The sequence below is a fragment of the Balearica regulorum genome, chromosome 6 (assembly GCF_011004875.1).
Source record: "Balearica regulorum gibbericeps isolate bBalReg1 chromosome 6, bBalReg1.pri, whole genome shotgun sequence".
NCBI lineage: Eukaryota > Metazoa > Chordata > Aves > Gruiformes > Gruidae > Balearica > Balearica regulorum.
This window is the reverse complement of record NC_046189.1, coordinates 22,293,831-22,315,756: the sequence shown is the minus strand read 5'-3', so window position 1 is coordinate 22,315,756 and position 21,926 is coordinate 22,293,831. Positions and strand designations below refer to the sequence as shown.

General features: G+C 36.6%; 1 protein-coding gene and 1 long non-coding RNA gene across 2 annotated transcripts in view; one reads left to right on the top strand and one right to left on the bottom strand.

Annotated features, from left to right (window-relative positions):
* Positions 1 to 7,784: 7,784 nt before the first annotated feature.
* Positions 7,785 to 21,124, bottom strand: LOC142602366 (uncharacterized). The gene is made up of 3 exons (XR_012836135.1): positions 21,051 to 21,124; positions 12,618 to 12,693; positions 7,785 to 7,836 (listed from the first exon to the last, which is right to left on the bottom strand). It is a non-coding gene; the product is annotated as an uncharacterized LOC142602366 (long non-coding RNA).
* Positions 14,283 to 21,926, top strand: part of B3GALT1 (beta-1,3-galactosyltransferase 1) — a 324,178-nt gene continuing 316,534 nt past the window's right edge. Inside the window, exon 1 of the mRNA XM_075756752.1 lies at positions 14,283 to 14,293. The gene's annotated coding sequence lies outside the window, so the exon portion shown is untranslated. The remainder of the gene's footprint in view (positions 14,294 to 21,926) is intronic.

Genomic DNA, 21,926 nt, shown 5'->3' with positions numbered 1-21,926 from the left:
AAACAGCAGTCAAACTTTGCAGTTAAAACTTTTCCTATAGTACATCCATTTCAGTTTAAGCAAAAAAATAATTCCTTGCTATGCAAAGCAACCTAGGAGCAGTATCTGAAAGGTCTCACTGAGCTGCAGCATCACTGGGCTCAGAGGCCATACAGAAAACACTGCTTCAAGACAGTAGGTTGAATTAAGGGAATTCATGTACTGGCTTTTACTCTTTCACCCTCTTTCAACAGCCCACCAGCAGTGGTCTCCTACTTCTTGCTGAAGACTTGCATATTGGTTTTTTTCTCTTATTTTAGTGGAATTGTCATCCACAAGTACAACTTGTTTACAGAAGTTTGAATTCAACTTCTTGTTGACTATAAGAAGTTTTAAAGAAAATGAGTATTTCTAAAACACCTTTTGTATTGCTTTTTTGTCTCGATATGAGTGACTGAGCCAACACTATAGAGATCAATCTAAGGATGTAGTGCAAAGTCTCACTGAATTGCTCGACTCTTACAACATTTGATTATCAGTTTTACATTGGAAACACATTCTTGTGCCACCTCATTATAAATACCAGAACAGGTGAAGCGGATGGAAAAAATTTATTTTGTACAAGTGTCATAACTTGCACTTTGCCAGGTATTAGAAGACTGGATCCCATTCTGTCTGTTGGAAGTAGAGCCATTATCATCAGTAATCTTAAATACCCACAGACCAGCCAGTTCTTTCAGAAAGCTCAGCAGACAGCTCTTTAGCCTCTTACCATCACACATATTTTCCATATTTCAAATTATTTGTTCTATTATTTTCTTACCCCCTTCCAGTTTGTTAACTCTCAGCTGTGGGGGTGGTAGAACTGTTTCCCACAAATGGTCTCACTAAAACTGCAGTTGTTTGTTAGAGAAACTCCAACCACAGCTTTCTATTTCCCTTCTTACAAAGCAAAAGGTAAGATGTGCTACACAATGATAAGTAGCAAAAAATACAACGTCAGTGATTCAAAGAGCTCCTCAGGCAATTCCTTTTACTCTCAGACACAACCTATTTAGATCTTTAGATAGTAAAAAGATATAAACTTACTTTCAATGTTACCAGTGAGTACAGAGGTTTAAAGATGTTTAAGCCTTAGTTAAGCAATTCATTAGTAGACTAACATCTAAACCATTCTGCTTAATTTTGAAGAATAATAGAAATATTAATACAGTATTTCTGTATCAAACTGATTAATTTGGGATGCATTATAGTGTCAGATCTCACCTGGCCATGACTTGGATTTTTCATGTATCTTTCCAGTCACATTATATTGACAAGTCCACATGAAAAACTTCTGCATTGCTGCATATGCCATTATACCTGTGAGGATGTAATATGAAAGACTGGAAAGTTGTGGATAGCTGAAAAATATTAAGAGCATTTTAATTGCCATCTAATAAGCACTTTTAAGTAGAAAGTAAGCAAAGAAATATATTTTTAACAATACATATGTTTTTAATGGGAAATGAAGAAAACATTTCTACTCATCAAGTGGTTTGCCTAAAGCTCCCTTTCACAACCACACCGATGTAAGCATTTATCTCCATTTCCAACATGAAAACACAGAGTAATAAAGTTGGATCTACTTTATATATAAGACATGTATACCTGTATTCTGACTTAAACCCTAAATAATTGATATTAATATTGAAAATGAATGTGGGCAGATATTAGGTGCTTTTAAGTATTTATTTATTTAAATCAAGTCTTTCCTCAGCTATTCACATTTCTTAAGTTTTTTTTCCCCCATAGGTCGACTAATTTTTCTCTCCATCAGTTTTAATTGTACTTGCACAATTTCTGTCTGTGATTGAAAGAGAAATCAATTGTTGAAGTCAAAGGCAAAACTGCCCTACAGAGAAAGATTTTCATAAGACTATACTATGAAGAAACTAAGTGCTTATTTCAAATAAAGTCTCTACTTTCTAAAGTACATGTTTTATTAATTGTCCACCTACTGTAGTTTATTGACTGTCCACTATGTTGATTTGGAAAGAAAGTCATGTCCACTAAGCCCATTAAAAAAAAAATAATCTTGAAAACTTTAACAAAACTTTGTGCCCACAATGTCCATAAGAGGGCACCCTTATCCAACAGCTGAATTTTATACAAAAAATAAATATAAACAAAAATAAAAAGGCCTTTCTAAAAGTTTTAGGAGGAGAGAAAACTCCATGGAGAGTTTAGTGAGAGACAAAGCTCTTAAGTTACCTTGTCATTTTAGTGCTGATAAGGCAAGTCTAACTTAAAGCATGCATTACCTTTATATTAATGTTTTAGGAAAACAATTTAGTTGACATTTCCTCATAGTCGAAAAGTTAAAATAATGTAATTAGGTCACCAGAATTACAAAGCTTTTTTAGCATTCTTAAATAAACCTATTTTACTAGACAAAGACAGACTTGCTAGCAGGAGCAATGGAGTCTAGCTAACACATCCTCAAGCAAGAACTTTCCCCCGCCCCCTTTGTTTTATCTTCTATCTTACCACAATAAGGTCAGGTTTTCTAATTTTGTGGATATTGAGAAGAGTGTTAGGTACTGTGTCTAGTTCAATTACTACTGATATGTCTGTGATGATGTCAGTGGTAACATTTACATGGTAAAAAGTCTGTAAACAGCAGATAATATTATTTCATTTAGAAATTGTCATCTTTAAATTGCCATGAAGAGGTCTATCCATTTGCTAGGGTGTCCAGAAGGAAGGAATGCCATTTAAAATTGTCAGAAATGTATTTAGAATACGTGTGCATCTGTTGCAAAAAATCTTGCTCTGCCAAGAAATTGTAAACAGTTACTCATCTGCTCCCCTACTACTGACAACAAAACAATTTCCATTTACAAGACATTTGCACTGGCTCCAACTTCTTCTGTTGACCTTTACATACCTTCTCTTCTGTTACCAGGATACTTAAGGTAGAGTTTGGGTACAGTGGATTGGACTGGTAGTAAGATACTTGTTTCAAAAGCATTCTTAAGATACTGCTTTTGACCACATCTTAGCCAGGAGGAAGACTATTGGTGTTTTCAAGTGTTAAAGCAGCCTGGCTGAGTCCCTTTTCTGGAAAACCGTGGTTTGGAACAGGAAAGTGAAAGTTCAGCAGGGCAGCCTTTGTCTCTGAAGATCCACTCAAATCAGATGAACAGCAGCTTTTTTTAAGCAGCAGCTGAAAATTTGTAGCGGTAACTGCTCTGCGTTTTTCCAAAGCAGACTGTAGAACTCATTTCCACTCATAAACTTGAGGAAAAAAAAAAAAACAAAACGCAAAGCAAGCTGCTCGCTGAAAATGGGAGTCTTAGCAATTTGCCAGGCATCTCACTAGAAATTTGTGCCAGCAGCAGACAGAAAAATGCAGTTTCCCAGGGTAGCATTCAACTACTTGCTGCAGAAGACCTCTCCCTCTTCCTGCAGTACCTGGCATCATCCACTCTACATTGCCAGCTTCTACAATACTTTTCACTGCTTTAATATAACTTAGTTATATAATCTATGTTAAAACTTCATACACAAAGTCTTGAAAAATGTATAAGTTCTGTTATCTTTTTTACCTGTTTTGTTCTGTTGTTTTAAAAACAGAGGTAATGAAACAAAGCCTGTTAATCACACACCGAATCAGAGGACTAGGAATATCTAAATATAGTGGTTGGGATCTGATCTGTGCTCACACGCAGCTACTTAACGGCTGCTGAAGTTTTGCTTTAGGTGGATAAACCATACAGATTGATTTCATGATCAGAGGAGTTCCAGAACACCTTTGTCCTCCATTTCACATATACCTCTACAGCCTTTCTGTCAACCTATTGGAACGGAAATAAATTACATTATCACTCATCATCCCCATAACATTTTTACTTGCAATAATGGTTGAAAGAAGATTGAGGAACACTGTCATACAGAAAATGTACTTTGCTTCAAAAAATAGGGCTACTGAATCTTTAACAAAGATGTTTATTATTTAAATGTTAACCCACCATTAAATACCACTATATACCAAAAAATAGAAGTTACCTTTTACAGAATTTGTTTTAAAAAACTCCTTTACTGGATTCACTTCAATTTCTCATTTTACTAGTTCTGAAGACATCACACCTTTTCAAAAGGCAAAATATGTGTGAAATATGGTTAGATTTGGAATGGGGAACTTAATGCAGCAGTAAGGTGGTCATACCTAAGACAGATGTTTAACAAGATGAAGAGGATTCTAGAGTGCATCTTTCATGAGTCACTGATTAGATGTTTATGCAGAGTACTATAAGGGGAATGGCAACATGACCCAAATGGGGCCAGTAAGTTTCAGTTTATGCAGTTATCAGAAAAAAAAAATACTGGTGGCCATCATATTTATGGAAAAGGGAAATAATCACCAGAAGAACTTCACCATCAGACCTTAAGCTATCTTCATGCTGGTTTTGCACCTTTAGTAGGAGATTTGCCTCCCCTTAACTCCTAAAGAAATACTTTTAATAATAATTTTCAAATAGTGACCTGTTAGAGTATTTGATGGAGCCAGTGACAGTCCTCTGCAGCTGCCCTTCTTGGGATGACTCTGGGGCACAGAGGGTGGTCTGACCGCTACACGCATTGCTGGCATTTACATCAGTTTGCTCCCCAGGGGTTCAGAAAGCGTTGTGCCTGTTGTGGCACCACGCACACTCAGCATGAGCAAGAGCTGTGCACCCCACAGGAACGATGGGGGTTACATATGGTACGCTGCTGTGCGTTTCTTGTCTGCATGTTCTGCCTGGTACGTAGGTCACCCCAGGAAGTGCCAGATTTCCTGGGGAAGCTCAGCACAGCAACCCTGTTCAGACCAATGGGACTGGGCTGCTGCAGCGAGCACAGCTGTAAGGGCAGGCTGCAGTGTGCAGTCTTCCAAGGATACTGGCAGAAGCCGAAGTACTCTTCCAAAAAAGATTGAGCACTGTTAGTTTCCAGCAGCAGAAACTGTGTTTCTGTGAAGGAGGCAGGGGGTTTTGTTTGGGGTTCTTTTCCCCTGTGGGCCTTTAGCTTGACCAAGTATGTTTTTTCCCACTCAGGTGTTGGTCTTAACAGAGGCAGTTTGCACGGGCCTTCTAAACAGGCATTTCAGACTGTCCCAGAACAAAAGTTTCTTCATGTGCTTGTAAACTCTGTCTTTTGCATTGCCTGGCTTTTGTAGTTAGCTTTGAATACATGTAACCAGGGACTAACATTCCCTATCCCCAGATTTTATGTATTTAAGATCAGACATCATTTGTTGTTATCGTCTCCTAAGTACAGTAGCACAAATGGGCAGAATCGCTGGAATAATGAGACAGGCACAAGCTTAGCACTAAGATAACATGAATTGCTAATAGGAGAAGGTTAGCTACAGCTCCTTTCTGACTATTGCTGTTCCTTCTAGCCAGATAGGGTTTTCTTCCCCTTTTCCTCAGGTTTCAATCTCAGGATTACCCCTTGAGTCTGAAGTCGTCCTCCTCTGAGGAGACCTGCTCCTTGTTTGGGACCTGTCCACGTCATGTGCAGAAGCACATGAAGCAAACAACTCTGATGCAGCGTTTTGGCTCAGTAACCTGGTAAAAACTTCTTCCCTCTCATTTATTTTTAGATGATGAAAACCATGACAGAAAGGACACGTTGGCTACCCTTTCAGAAAGCAGGGTAGGAGGCTAGGTAGAAATGTCCCCAACATCCATCCCAAGGCGTAAGACAAGCCCTGTTCTGACGTGGGAAATTGTCACAAATTTCTGCTGATTGATGAAAAGTATTTACCAGCGTTTCCTACGTAACACTGAAGGCAAGACAAGTTGTACCATTGCTTTGTTACCAAACCAGTAAACACATTGCCAAACCCACTGTATATTAGGTCATACCCAGTATTATGTACAAACGTACGCTTTTTTTCCTGATTTTGCAAAACTATAGTTACATATGCTTTGCTTTGTGCCCACTGCATTGCTGTTTCTTTCCTTAAAATGAAGTCTGATCTGTAGCCATTGCCTTGTCTATCTCCCTGCACACTCAGATTCTGATCTTCCTTCCAGAGGTAGCTGTGCTGAAAAGTATGTTATTACTCCTGATTTATGTAGTGTAGCTAACTTTTAAAAAGAGACTTCAACCATTCCTGTGAAATACCAAGGGGAACCTCTGAGTCTGAATCACTCCCTGAACCACTTTTGTTGAATAGCAGTAGTTCAAAGAAAAACATCATTGATTTAAGAAGAAAATGGAAAAAAATGACAGTCATTTCCATGCCTTAAGTCACAGACATAATTCACAAGAATTTAAACATCCTATGTAAATAGAATGGTAAATGTATTGAAAATTGGTTTTAAGTGAGAATGAAGGTAAAGTTGGATGACTTGAATTGTAAATTAATTTTTAATCATATTTTTTAATGTTGCAGATTATTTTGTATTTATTTTCAGAAGGTTATTTGCAGGTTGTGTCTGCTAAATTTTAGGAATAAAATTATGAATTTCCAAAGGAAAACCATTTTCATTCAAGCTAATGTCTTTCTTAAGGATTATTAATTCCAATAGCTGCAATTTACTGCCAGGAAATCCATCAAATGAAAAGAACTTCATGTCCCTGCTGTGTTGAGCTGAGCAACAGTTCCTTTAGATGCTGGTTTTACCTTTTCTCACTTTTTTTTTTTTTAATAAGCAGAGTACTGTTAACTACTTTTTTTCTGCCTCAAACTTTACTTGGCCTGATTTCTTTCTAACATTCTGCTCTCATTAGACCAAGATGCTCATCAGTTATCTTAAATGGCCCAAATCCAACATAACTGAAAATTGGAACCATTCAACCATTCAACTCACAACTCTATTTGGTAGAGAAAATTGGCACTAATATTTATACGTGTTTATTGTTCCCTTAATTCTGAGACTATCACCTTTGCTAGACTGCTTGACAAGTTTTCCATCTTTGCCATATGTATAGATAATATACAAGCTAAAGGTATCATTTCAGCATCAAAAATAAGTAAGTTTTAGGGAACTTTGAGTTTTTAAGGAATATTTAAACTATGAAAAAAATACGTGCAATGCAAGAACAAGGCCAGCAGCAATTGACAGCTGAGATTGGAGAATCAGTTGTAGCTGACATACTATATTTTGTTCTCTTTTGTGTATTTTATTTCCATCACTTTCCTTGTTACACCTTTATGAAAAAAAATATTACTATTAACACCTGGTAGACAACCACATGTGTAATACAGTATTTACATTAGCAGAACATAAATACTGTTAGTCTAACAAACTTACCACTACTAGTACTATAAATAGGAATCAAATTTTTTGTTATTCAGGTATTGTGTTTCGCTTTCACTCAAGAAGAAAGAATCCAGAACATGCAAAACACCCAAGTTACCTATGATGACAACAGACAGCAATTAATCTACTTCATTTACTTTTATCTCCGCAGAGCTTTTAGTAGTCATGGATTTTCCTTGAGAAAGAAAACTCCATTTTACAACAAAGCAAGCTTTCCTTATCTCCAGGATAGGGGCAACCTTGTAGAGGTATATAGTTCAGTCTCAGTACTCATTCTAACCAGAGATATAAATGGTGATGGTGCTTTTTGTGTCCACTGGAAGCTGACCTACATTGCAATAGTAGCACTACATTTCTCAATGCAGCAGCAGGTTGCAGTGATTATCCTATCTATCTTTAATGCTACCTTGAGTACTTCCACTTATGCATTACAGCTGACAAGAGTAGAACAGCAGGGCCGTAAGGAGAATGTCAATAATCATAAAAAGCCAAATTTGACCTACTTACCCAGAGATGAGTAGCATCCTATTTTCAAGCAGCAGTGGATGACACACCTTATCTACATAAGCAAGACAGATAAAAATAACAGGAACTTGATAGGTGAGCTGAAAGGATTGCTATAAAATTTAAATTTGAAGGAAGGTGAGAGAATGAAGACAGTGAAGAGGTAGCCCCTCCCTTGACTTATGACTTTCCTCTCCCCAGCACCAAACCTTCAAAATTCTCACTTTGTTCCACTCAATTCAGGCAGTGGGACAGGAACCATATGGCAGGGTGATTGGCTAAATAGTGCCTGCGAGGCTTTGCTGGCCAATAGCATCTGCCAAATGGGAACTTTACCTTCCCTTATGTGCCTGTCAGGTGCACTATATTACATACTGATGAGACTAATTATTCTTATCATATCACTAGATACACATGTTGATGGCACAAGCATTCTGGTTCTAACAAGGTTAAAGGATTACTGTGATATTTTTGTTTGTTGCGCTAATTATTCCTGCCCATTCAATATTATCAAGATAGAGTATTCACCTTCATATAACAAATCTAAGCTTTCATCTCTACAGCATCTCTCCTTCCTTGAGGGGATTCTCAGCAACTGGAAATCCTGACAAGTACACTCATTTACTGTTGACCTGGTCTTACACTTTCAGAGAGGAGCATACAAATAGATGAAGAGCAGACTTGCAGGCCATGAGCCAAAGAGGGTTCCCATATTAAAGGAACCAAGAGCAACCAAGTCTGTTTCATAAAAGGACTATGCTTTTAAAGGCCTAAAAGTAGGAGAGTTGTGAGCTGGTTTGAGTTTTCTGCTAGTAACTTCAAGATTAAAGTCTTGAGGAAACTTAATGAAACACTATTTCTTAGCAGTCATTCTCCAGTATGAATTTTCTTTTTAGCAACAGCTTTCTAGTCTAGCTTTTGTTTCAGAGGCTAAAACCAAACTGGAAAAATTGAGCATTTGTGCTATGACTATAAGGACAATTAGATCTTCAAAGGGGATTGCTGTGTTGCTGGAGAGCCTATCTTTTACCTGAGCATCCATATTAATATCAAAGGATTACAATTGCTGAGATACAGTTAGCTGCAACCCGTTGGGTTTTTTTGCTTTCTTGTGCAGGAAGTTGCATTCAAGCATTCTGAACAGAACAGTAATAATCTTTGATCTGTTTTGTGGACTTCTGTCAGATACAAATCAGAGAGTTCCCTTACCAGTATTAGATAATAAATTCCTCTGATCAGTGAAATTGTATTATTTTTGCAGAGAGAATTATATGCATATATAAGAACATAAAACTAAACAATATCACTTACTTATCATGTTTTCAATACAGTATGAAAATTTGATTACATCATGCAAGAAAGAACAAGTTGCAGTTCTTTGGCAGAATGCAAACTGTATGGAACAAGTTTGAGGGGAGTAACCAGGAAGAAGACTGGAAGGAAAAGGAAAGAGTAACACACAAGAAATATTTTTGTAGGAAATAGAAGAGATGAGAAATCAAAACCATCCATGTAATTAGGAGCCTTCTGGAGAGCACACTTGAACAAGAGTTCAAAATAGGTATGGTCAGACTTTTCAAATTTCATTCTGCTGGGAAAGTTTTCATTCTGAATCAAAGGGAAAATCCAGAAATTGTGAAGTTTCCCATGGGTAGGAAATTTAGACTGTCTCATTTCATCCCATCCCATCCCTCTTTGGAGCTCCTTCTACTAATTTAATTCCTGGCACCCATGAAAATCATCTACTAGCAGAATTTCTGATCCTGGAAAAAAACGCGCTATTGAGCTCTTAGTATGGCTGTGATCCTGAATCCGCAGAACACTGCAGCTACAACTACAACCACATCACAAGCAGGAGTGCTAAGACACCCACTGTGAAGAAGGCAGCCTGGAAATGGAGAACAAAAGATTAAGACAAGGCTAAGGATGCAAGAGTCTTCACTCGATCATGGCAGCAGGAGTCCTCCAAGCACTGAAAGTTCTGGTTCAAGCTTCTATGCTGGAAAAGTTCTTGAGTTTTTGCAGTAACTTTAATATTGGTACATGCAGAATCTATTGAGCAGAGAATGCAAATTTACTTACAGATTTACCAAATAAGACCTGGAACAAAAGAAAAGCCTCCAATCTGTAGCAAATAGTACAACTTAATTCACTCTCAGTGGCTCCAATAAACAGAATCTAATCATCAGTTTTGTTACAATGTCCTCAGAAGATAGGATTAACCAGTTTCTTACGAGCCATATTATTTAGCATCACATTTGGATTATGAGATTTCCTCCCCGCAGCAATTCAGGCTGCATAACATCCACTGTCCATTTAACCAACACGGACTATCTGATGATGGATGCCTTTAAACTGGGTTCAATTGACTGTGCAGCTGTTTAAACACTGAAGGCGCTCAAGTGACTGCTTAAGTCATTATTGCTAGAGGTACTGCATTCTGAATCAAACTCGAACTAGGAAAGAAGCTGTGTCTTTCACATTATTTTCATGAAACATACATACTGAGACAGAGTTTCAGGGTGGGTACCTCTATAAATATGGTTTGTAGAAAAAGTATTTTTAAAAATTACAGATTTTATGTCTCTTTTGGATAACATGTTTCATAGAGTTTCCAGGTCTCTGTTGGGAATTTTTCCTGATGCCTGTATTGGCAATTTGAGGAACATGAGCTATATGGAAAGAAAAAAAGTAAATTAAGCAACAACAAAACCACCAGATTTTACCCTGATTATGTTGTGACATTCTTCTAAAACAGTAATGGGCAAGGTGCTTTGACAATTTCATTGTGTTATTTGCAGAAAGCAGAACTATTTTGAAGCAAAACCAGTTTTCACTGAAAAGCATTCATGTTGGTTGATGTTTCTCAAGAAAAAAAATTGAAGTTTAAAAACCTGTTTAATTTGCTTAGAGCATAAAGAACAGAATTATGACAGATTTCAATACAAATTTCTCAGCATTTTTAATGTTTTGAACTTCACCCTAGAAATTCTAGATGTCATTTTTTATTATTTCTTTTTCTTTTTTTCTTTTTTTTTTAAAGCCAACTCCTGATTTCAGATTGCATTACCTGGTAATTACGTTCAAATATCTTGTGGAGGAAGGCTGCTAAAGTAGCTTTTACCCTCCTTTCTCCCACAATAATTTTTCTGTTATGCCTTACATAGCCCAGCTGCTTCTGTCCTGTCACTTGACATGTAGTGAAATAACCTGACAAGGGAATCTTGCAAGAGAAGGAAGAAACTAAGAAAACCAGTCTTCTTTGAGGTCAGGACTAAACTCACAGCCAGCTAAGAAAACAGCCTGTGTATTAAGTTTAGCAATACTATTAACAGCACACATTCTTGAAAACAGCTCAGAACAAACGCTGGTTTTATGACCTTCATATTCCTCACAGGAACATAATGATGCAGAATTCATTCCCCTACTCTCTGATATAAATGATGACCCTCCATTAATCACTCAGTTTTACAAGTGTTTTTGCATATGGATAAACTGCACAATGCTGTTTCTCTGGGAAAATTATAATTTAAATACTAATGAAACAGCATTTTGTAAAAGATATATTCTCTTGATTTGTTTTACTGTCATGAAGTGGCTGACTACATGGAAAATATATGCACGGTTTGTCAAATTGCTTTCCTATTTCAAAAAATGTAACTGTTATTCTTACTGATTATTGCCATAACAAATATCTTGGCTTTTAATCAGGAAGGGTTACCTAGTGTTTAGCTATAAGGACAATAAATGGGCATGTAGAAATCAACTTTCTGGAGCAGCTTTGTAAATGTTCAGTATTTGAATAACACCTTTTTAGCTTAAATAGTTTGGAATAAAAGTTAAAATCTCTCATATGGCATTTGCATTAAAAGTAGTATTCTTATCTACAAAATACATGTCCTCGTTTCTTTTTTAAGACTTGAATTCACTAAATTACAGTATAATTATAAGTAATTAATATTAAAGATAATGTTCACAATTTCAAGTTTGAAATTGATAAATTTCAAAATTTGTCAAATTATAAATTTGTCTGATTTGAAATTGTCAAATTGTTTCTTATTGGTGGCACAGTCAAATAGATGTGATGTGAGAAATAAAGTAGTTTGTATTCATCGTGTACTTGGTCATGCACCATAACTTCAAATGGACAAAATGGCACCTTGGGAAGACTGAAATATTAAGATCTGCAATGAAAATGGAATAAATTTATAAAACTTACAGTGCGAGTCTCATCAAATTATGAGTAAAGAATAAATTAATATTGTGCCATTTCTTTCTCCCCTTACAATCTTTGTCGCAATAATGAGGTGTGATAGTATTTAATATACAGAATTGGTAGGATGCTAGTCAATCCCAATTCAGTCTCAGAGGCTTTTATGAAAGATGAGGTAAGAAAAAGCTCATCATAGGCTTTGGCTTGAATTAGCATTTTGAGATCTCATATAGTATATTAGAATATGGTGGTACCTTGTCACAATAATAGTTGTGAGAATGACAGATATCACAGACAGCACTAATTTGATACTTCTTGCATTCTGTAAAGATGATAAGAATGGCAATGTTTTGGGGGGGGCAAAGAAAAAAGAACCTATAGATGTCAAACCTTTCAGCCTTGCAATTTGCTTTCCCATAAAGAGCCAAAGCAGACCAAGAGAAACCACTTTGAAATGAGGTAAACAGTAGAGCAGAAGCCCTAACAGCTTTTCAGAAACACACAAAACAGCTGCAGTTTGGTACGTAAAACTAACAGTGCTCTGTTGACTCCCAGCTGCAGAGCAGACAGATGGCAGCATACGGCTGTGCACTTGTGAAATGAAGTAGAATTTCAACACTGACCTTCTGAACCAGCATCCCAGGGGCTCACAGACATTCCATACAAGTTTGACAGGGTGTCTCACCATGGCTTCATGGTCTACTTACAGGTAAAAAAAAAAAAAGCTGTTCAATGTCTTTCCTGGTACCTTTGATACCTTCTGCAAATAAAAATATAGGTAACTGGAGAACAGATTGCAAGAATGAATGATAAACCTGACATAAAACAAAAATACTGTTTATAATACTCCAGATATATAAGCACTCAGATATATTTGTTGTATTTTTTTAAGTGGGATATCTGTCTGCATATGGTCTTACCAAAACCAGTTACAAATGTAGATTAACATATGGTTTCAGTTTGAATTCATACATTTAAAGGGTTGTTTTATTTTAAAACTTTTGAGTGTTGATACTCATACACATGCAGATTTCCAGTAACTTGAGCACATCACCCATCTAAAACAGGAATTACATTCATGCTCGTGACTTTCTAAACAAGCAGGACACGTGCAAGCATGTTTAGTCACACATGACTGTCAGTCTCTAGTAGAATTTTGGCAAGAACTTGCCAGAGAAACTATTGATAACTCCTATATGACCAGAAATAATACTTCATGGCAAAAAAATTAACTTACTTTCTGTCAGCAGAATCCACATTGTTTAGAAATTACTTGAGTACACAAGGTCCATAGTGTAAAGCAGATGAATAGTAAAAAATGAAAATGACCCATGGTTAGCCTAAGAAGAAAGTTCATGCTGGTATAACTAGACAGGAAGGATGTCTGCAGCAAGAATTTCCCAGCAGAAGCTATAAGGTAGAGCAGGGGAAAGGAGGGGGCTATAGTTCTAAAAATCTACAAGTTGAAGTGGAAATCGTTATCCTGTGTTGTCAAAAGACTATCATCTGACTAGAGCAGCAGGCAGAGCATTGCTGGGTTATCTCTCTCTTACTACCGACGTCCAGTCACACAAAATCTATGCAGGAAGGCAGAAGAACAGGATAAAATTAAGTTGTTTGTGCACATGTTGTTCATTTTGCACAAAAAGTTTCCTTCATATGTCCAGATTACTTTGGTCCAAAACGACTGAGTTATTTCTATCTAGTATAGGAAAGCATCCTGTAAACTGCAGACCAATGTTAATGTTTGCTTCAGCGAACATGTATGCAGAAGTTGTTCCTCTAAGATCGTTAGTTATCAAGGAGTTTTCATAGTGTAGTCCCCTTTTTTTGTCACCATCTAACCCAGCACTCAGTCTCTTCTCCAGTGTAGTCTGGGAATAGCTAGAAGAATGAATTCCATCTCACTTCTTCAAAGGAGTCCTTGTCTTCAGTAGGACAAGCAGCATGGGGAATTTGCTCAGCTTTGCAACATCTTGAAAAGTAGATGAGATACTTTCTCTGCATAGTGGTCAACAACAAATCTTTAAAAGAATCACTTCCCTTCTCCTGTTAGCATGATTAGCAGGGCCTCCAGCAACATAAGACATAGGGTATTAACCTCCATGTTAGAGTGTATTGATGCATGAAGGTTGTACTGCATAAAGGCTGTGTCACCCAGAGAATACAAGGTAAAAAAATTAAGATGCATATTATTTTAAATGCATAGCATTATTTTTAGAAAAAAAAAAAACTTTAAAAAGAAAACCTTTTAAACCTTCAACATTTAAAAAAAAAAAAAATCTGAAAAAAAGACAGAGTCACAGGCTCTTCCAAAAGCATACTTCTCAAAGAGTCATCCTTGCCCTACTGGGGAAGAGATGGGGTGTGGGGGAAAGGAATTCTCAAACCTGCATTTCCAAAGTCTTGGACACACAGCTTCATAATTTAGACAGAATTCAGTGCTTGTTGAGCAAGCAAGCAAGCCAATAAGAAAAGATTCCTGTGGTCGCCAGCAGATGAAAACATGAAAAGTTTTGAAAGACACCAAGGACGAAGTTTCCGCAAAGAAGGGAGTCCTTGAGTCAACCATCATATTTAAGGGATAGTCTATGGAAATATAAGCAAAAGCATATTGCTAACACCTTTAAAGACTTTTTTCTTAAGGATATTAAGAAATACTATTCCCTAGAGGTTTTGCTTCTCTGCCCTCCACCCAGTGACTTTTTAAACCTGTTGACTAATCTCAGCCAGATTTGATAAAAGTAAACCTGTTAGCAACTAACAGGTATGCAGAAAGGATAGATGTTATTAGAGCCCTCAGTGAGAGAAAGACTGGAGCCTGGGCACAAGAGTTACTAGACACCAGAGCACCCAGTTGGGACAGACCTCTTACAAATATTTAGTTACAGTTTGAATCTCCTTCAAAGGCAAACATAATATGGAAAGACTTAATAAGTTAAGCTCCATTATTTCCAGTTTTCTAGAAAACTACTGGAAATGTCCTTTTGATATTATACAGCTTTTTCATTTATTGAACATAGTTTATATGGCAATAGGTATGTAAGTATTCACATAAAATAAACATATGATAATTTTTCAAATAATTCAGATTTGCACACATGGAGTGCAAGATGAAACAGACAGCCTGAAATTCATCTTCTGAGAGGAATCTTCACAAAAAGACAACTAGAAATACTGTTTTCTGTTTCATCTTCTATCAGTTCTGGTTTCAGCCCAGTGACCTGGATGTCTCTTTAGGCACTTAAGGCATCACTGTAAATATATTCTGACTTATTCGGCATGGAAGAAAATTGAAGAAAGACTCTGTATAACCTGTTGCTACAGCTGTGTATCAATTAAGAGGAAGAAAACTGGGTTTCAAATCCGCAAACTACAGTGGTTTACAGCTACTGTGTTGTTTAGGAGATTGTCTTTGGGAATAGACCTGTTCCACGTTTTTGGATGTCAGGATTAAATTACTTTTATTGCTTTGGGAATCTTCATTCTTAGACGTTGTGCAACTGTTTCATGCTTGCATAAGGTTTGGAATGAGTCTTGAGCTAATTAATCATCATGGTGTCATTTAAACTATCCAGTTGAATTTAATGCTAACTTAAGTCTTTGCCAATCTGTTTGCCAGAATGCAGGCAAAATGCAGGTAGCAATGTCAGCAGCTGGATTCCTGTATTTTGTTAGTTGATGGGTTGGTTACATTTTTAAGCTCATTTTTTTAGCTCGTTATTTGCTTTATAGGAACCAAAATACATTTATTTCATCAAGTACTTTGCTTCCAACACTGCTTTTCAAGTTGCCCTTCCCAAGTCAGGTTTTTCAAAGGTAACTGCTGTTGCCTTCTGCTTCCCACAGACACGTAGCACAGCTAGTTTGCTTTTCAAAGCTTTTCCAGCCGAGCGTGGGGTTCTGAAAGCTCTTCACAAATGGCAGTGTAGTGTTTCTCAGGCGTGCTTGGAAGAAATCAGTCTTTGTGGCTACTCTGATTTCGAAATTGGACATGAGTGGCCAATTCTATTCAAATACACCTCTGAAATCAATGTGACTCCTCTTTCCTCATCTTTTAAATAGACACAAACTCTGAACTGCGGGATGGGCAATTCAAATGCATGGTGAAATGGGCTTAGATGGTAGGAAGAATTCAGCTGAGGCTCCTCCAGTATTACCTTAAATGCATATGCATTTTCCTCATAGCAGCACATACGCAAAACCTGTTACACAGATTGATGTAATCTATGCCCGTTTCTACAGTAGTAGTAATTGCATTTTTGTGAATTCTTGCCTTTTACTAATAGCATGACTTTAGGGAGATAAAGCAGGCAAGGTAGAGAGGTAGGGAAGCTGCCTGTATCTCCAGAATTGCAGAGGAGATGGCACGGACATAGACAGAGGTGAAATAATGTGACAGAACAGAAAGAAATCCAAAGCTGTTAGATGATTAGTTGGATTGGTCATTAAAATTATTCATAGTCTGCCCTATTTCTATCAGCATATCTGTAAATGAGGGATAGAAAGATGGTCAGATTCTCTACAACAAAGCTTGTACACTCACTTCCCAAATATCCTTTCTTCTGCACCAACATAGCAGCGGGGGAGGGACTTTGTTTTCCTTTGCAGTAAGTGGAATATGGAATTGGTCAAGGTGACACTTTGGTTAGAGCTGGAATTCTTTAGCATACATCTGATAAAGCGCATAGTATAAGGAAACAATTTCAATGTCATTTCTCAGCTAGCTGCTAAATTATTTCTGCCAATCAGACTAATGAATGCACTGGGTTACATTTGTAGTCCTTATTGATACAGTTAGATTTAGAATCCCCCTCATAATCCTCCTTTAAATTAATCCCCATTTACGTCCTCATTTTAATTGCATATCTGGCAGATGCCTATTTGTATTTAAGAGAGCAATGCAAAAATGAACCATCAGGGAAGCAACAGCACAGAAAGAACATTTTACAAGAGACTATTTTGAAATGTATTAGTGAAAAAATACAAAAGCGATTTTTTTCACACTGTAGCTATCATGCTGTAATTCCTGCATGAACTGAAGTCTCTATATGCTCTGTTACGGGAACTACCCTAATTCTCTTAGGAGGGCAATGCCATGGTTCAGAATGATAACACTGCAATATCTTTGCTTAACTTCTTATGGGCATTCATAAAAATGTTTAAATAATAAAGTATATTTAAAAGGAATTGTGCTGATGTGTCAGAGGAGGATACCATTACCTAAGAACTGTACCAAATCCCTGAAGCTGGCTGTGCGCATAAACCAGCAGACTTTTAAGTCTCATAGTCCTTTTCTTTGAGTTTGATTGATGAGCATGGCTGCAGTGGCAGTCATGCAGTGGCAGGACACACAGGCTGGCTGAGCAGCATGACAAAGAGGGACTTGAACTGGACTGGAGCAGAAGCACATCACGGAGGGACTGGGTCACCTGCACAAAAACCACAATGGTGCTTTCTGCCTGAATTTTGTCCCTGCAGCCGTCATCATGATAGCATGTATTTTTTTAAAGGAGTAGCATCTTTGGAAAGAAGCAACATACATATTTACATATATATAGAAAAGAACTTTTGCCCCACAGGTTATTTTGGATACTTTAATATACCTTATTTGCTTCTTACTCTCCCTACTTGATGGTATTTCATTATCTGTCTGGCCATACTGAAACACTGCTGCCACCTTTTGAAATTCTCTTAACTGTAGGCATCTTCCTCTATGGGTTTGTGGCCAAAGCGTTTTGTACTTGGGACAGTAGTATGAGCCTTACATCTATATTTATGAATGAAGGCATGATGGTATAATACCTGTGCAACCATTTTGTTTGTAATAAAAATGCTCCTGTGTAAACTACAGGACAAAGGGATATATTTAAAATGAAAACAAAGGACTCAATTATTTGGATAGTTACAGCACATAACTAAGGCCCTAAGGCAGTGGGGTATAATGAAGACGACTGTTTTCCTTCCTTTGATGTTGGCAATGATACATAATATTATTTTTAAATGGTAGAATCACTCAGCAAGTTTCATTCTTCTGGCTGTGTCAGCTGTTTCAGTGTTTCAGCCTGAAAGCTATTTTTACAATGTGTTTAAGTGAAGAGGCTGAGTGATGAAGACTGTAGATGAATCTGAAGACAGACTAATAGCCAGATGTATTTTTCCTGACTGAGAAGTCACCTATAGTGTTTGGTTGTATTTTACTTTATATCCCCTTAAATAGTTTCGTATAGCTAGACTAACCTTCCAGATTCTATTTTTTTTTTTCTGGCTGCCTTCTTAGAATAAGTTGACACAGTCTCATGTTTTTGCAACTGTTCCAAAGTGACCTAACATTTTCAAATACAATTGAAAAAATGCAATTCACATTTTGTACATTTCTTCAATTTTTTTCCAGTGAATTAGATTATTGTATATGAATGTTATAAAAAATTTAGAATTCTGTGAATGGTTACAACTGGGTGGAGAAGAACTTCCTGTTAAATTCCCAGTACACTTTCTCCATGCCAGTTCAATAAGAGAAATATTTTCTCCAGCATAAAACTTTTTAGCCTGCAAAGTACAACTATATTTGACGTTTTCTCTTATTTTATGTTTGGAAACCAATAATACTATGTAAGTCATCCTCATCTTTCAAAATTCAGTCTATCATCCTGGGTAATTATATCATTCTGATTATCATACTATCTAAGAATCTGTTTAATAGTAAAAGCAATTATAGACTACTCATTTGAAAAATAGTATATTAAAATTTCAGTTAGAAAAACTAGTGAGATACAAACTCTTAATTTCCCATGGATTTATTTTTTTAATTATCATTCCCCTAGCTTTATAGTTTGGTAGTTACAGAAATATTGTAATTACTGTCAGCGTCCAATAAAGCATTTTTAAGTACTTTCTTGAAACTGCAAATAATCTAGTTTGTACCTCAAAAAGTACTTTGCAAAGGAAGATGGAGAATGAATGCAATGATTCAGAAGTTATTTAATATTCACTTGTGATATTTTGGCTATCAGCAGGAAATACTTCCAAATTACTAAGGGCATTTCATAGTTCTTTTGCAAAAGTGCACACTTTTGATTACTTGTGAACAGTGGTAATCTAAAATAACTTTTCTGTTTCAAATCATCCATATTAATTTCATATCTAGTGTTGCATGTGTCTTAACCTTGAAGTAATGGCTGTAGATAGAAGAGCTGTAGGACATCTGAAGACAACGTAAAGCCATCAGAGGAATGTTTTTAGGCTCAGGCTTAGGCTATGCTTCATAACTATATTTCTCTCAAAAAAGAAAAAACCCAAGTACTTCTTGCTGCAGTCAGCATATATTTTCCATCTTTAATAAGACGGCCCATTTGAATTTCATTTTTGTGTGAGTACTATCACCAACACCCTCCCCTGGGTACAGAGAAAACAATAACTTTTCATATCAGAATTTAATGTACAGCTTTGTCCTAGTGTAACTCTACATGGTTATGATTAATGACCTACCTATTGCATTTTCCTACGGGTTGGAACTCTAATACATCAGGTAAAATATTGGCCTCATTGAAGTCAATAACACAATTCCCATTGACTTAAGAAGCTTCCGAATTTCATCCTGTCCTTTGATTTCACACTGTTCTTGATTATTCATTTGTCGGAGTATTCAGGATATGATATGAGAGATGAAAAATATGTGGGTTTATCTATTCGTATTCTTTCAGATAAGCTGCAAACAGCTGTTGGTTCTTAAACATACGTAAGAGTTCTTGCTATGCACAAAGAAATCTGTGTTTCAAATATCTGTCAAAGTCATGTGAAAGCAACACACTGAGGTGATACTTCTCTTGTAATACTTTAGATACAAACACAAATAAATGTATATACAGATTTCAGTAATTACGTATTCATATCTTTAAACATAAAAGTGCACTTTCAATATTTGATTGTGCCATGACCTGAAGATTAGAAGTTTGGGTTTTTTCCTAAGCCTGAAAATTCTTTAAACAGTCTACTAAAGATCACAGATCAAAAATAGTTTTCAGTTCTTCAATAAATAATGGTTCAATCATTTTTCCACACCTGGTAAATATAGAAGTCTAAAACTAAAAGTGAAAGTAAATGAAATACTAAGTAATATTAGAAGGGGTAAGAGATATAAAGGGGACAGAAAATGCTTTTCAGACTATTTTTTCGCTTGGCCCATTGTGGGGTGTCAGTGTTGCAGAGCCAGAAGCAGGGCTGTATGGACAGAGCTGCTTTCTCTGGCAGTAGTATTCCCCTCTTGTATGTCAGCATGGTTGTACTGTTCATTCTCTGTGACAACATGGGCACCAAATACACAAATTATAAAAATAAATACCAACCCCAACTTAATTCAAAGTTACTACCTGATGTTCTATATCCACTAAAGTCCTTTGTCTTCAGATGTTTCTATGCTATTGGATCCTTACAGTCATATTTGCCTCCATTAACTCTACTGGTTTTCAGAGTGATCCAATTAATGTGGCAGTATGTCCTACTAACTAAAATGTCTAATTACGAAAAAGATTGCCAAACATGGGGGGGGGGGGGGAAGAAAAAAATACAGCATCTAAGACACCAAGAGACAAGGTTTATGCTTAAGATGAGCTCTGTGACTTCATTTTCCTGTACGTAAAACTGGCATTTACATGCAAACTTACTCTAAAGACGTTTTGTGAGACTCAATATCTCAATAATATAGAATTATCATCAGATAATATTAATACTACTATATAAGGTATTACACCGGTAATGTCCAAACTGTAAAGCTGTATTAGGTTGTGTTTTAACCATCTAAGGAAAAATTAAACATGAGCAATTAGATAAAACTTCGATCCCATAGAGAAGAGACTGACTGATCCTAAATTATACTATACTGCAAAACAAGTGCTCAAGAGCATCAGAGCAACAATAAATCCCTGCTGTTTGACTACTCTGAACCTCAGCAGCATTACCTAACGTATCTATTTCTGTCCTTAGTACATCAGTAATGGTTGGTTCAGTGCTGCCATTAGAAGAAAGGAAGGTACCAGAGCTGCAAAAAAGATTTTTACCTGAACAGCATGATTATATCAGGATTTGAATGCCTGTTCTTCCCAGTGAAATGCTGGATTTGTCAGGAGAGAACCATATCAAATGACGGGCAGAAATGAGTATATGCAGTTGACCTAGAATAGCAAACCATATAAACAATAATTTGTAACTGTAACTATCACATAGAGTAGATTAGCAGCTGAAATCATAAAAAGGCATACTGGAAGCCTGACAGCAGCCTTAGAGAGGATATCCAAGGAGGTTTTCAGAATCCCATTTTATGCTTTTACTTGCAAGAAGTATGAACACAGAGATAAAAAGCTGGCATGTTTCATCTTCCCTCCAGCCTGACCAGGGCTAATGAAATTCTGGCTATCAATAAAACAAAAGGGTGACTGAATTTTGACACTCTGCTTGTGAGAGTGAATAATAAAAAAAGATAAAACCTTCATCTTTTACCATGCTCCAAGGGAAACTCCCCCTGCATTTTATGTCAAATTAATATTTGATGTTCCATTTAAATATTGGTTATATACACCATCATTTGGTAATAATAATCTCATTTCAATTTGATTAGACGTACTTCAGCTTATTGTTATATTCATTGACTACATTCACTGCAATGGGAGTGTAACACTAATCTGTTTATTTGGATTAATTTTGCACAGCCAAACAGCCTGGGAAGAGTTAAGTGCTCTTTCTGGGTTTTATAGATATGTAACTCGAGGAAATCTAGTTCTGAATCAAAAGTGTGAACTTGAGATTACTGTCCCTGCTGCTAACACAGGTATAAAAAAAAAAAGAAGTTCCAACAAAGTGCCAGGCTGATGGTACTTACTATTACTTATCATGATTCACAAATTGATTTTCTGGCCTTACATATCTTTAAAAAACAG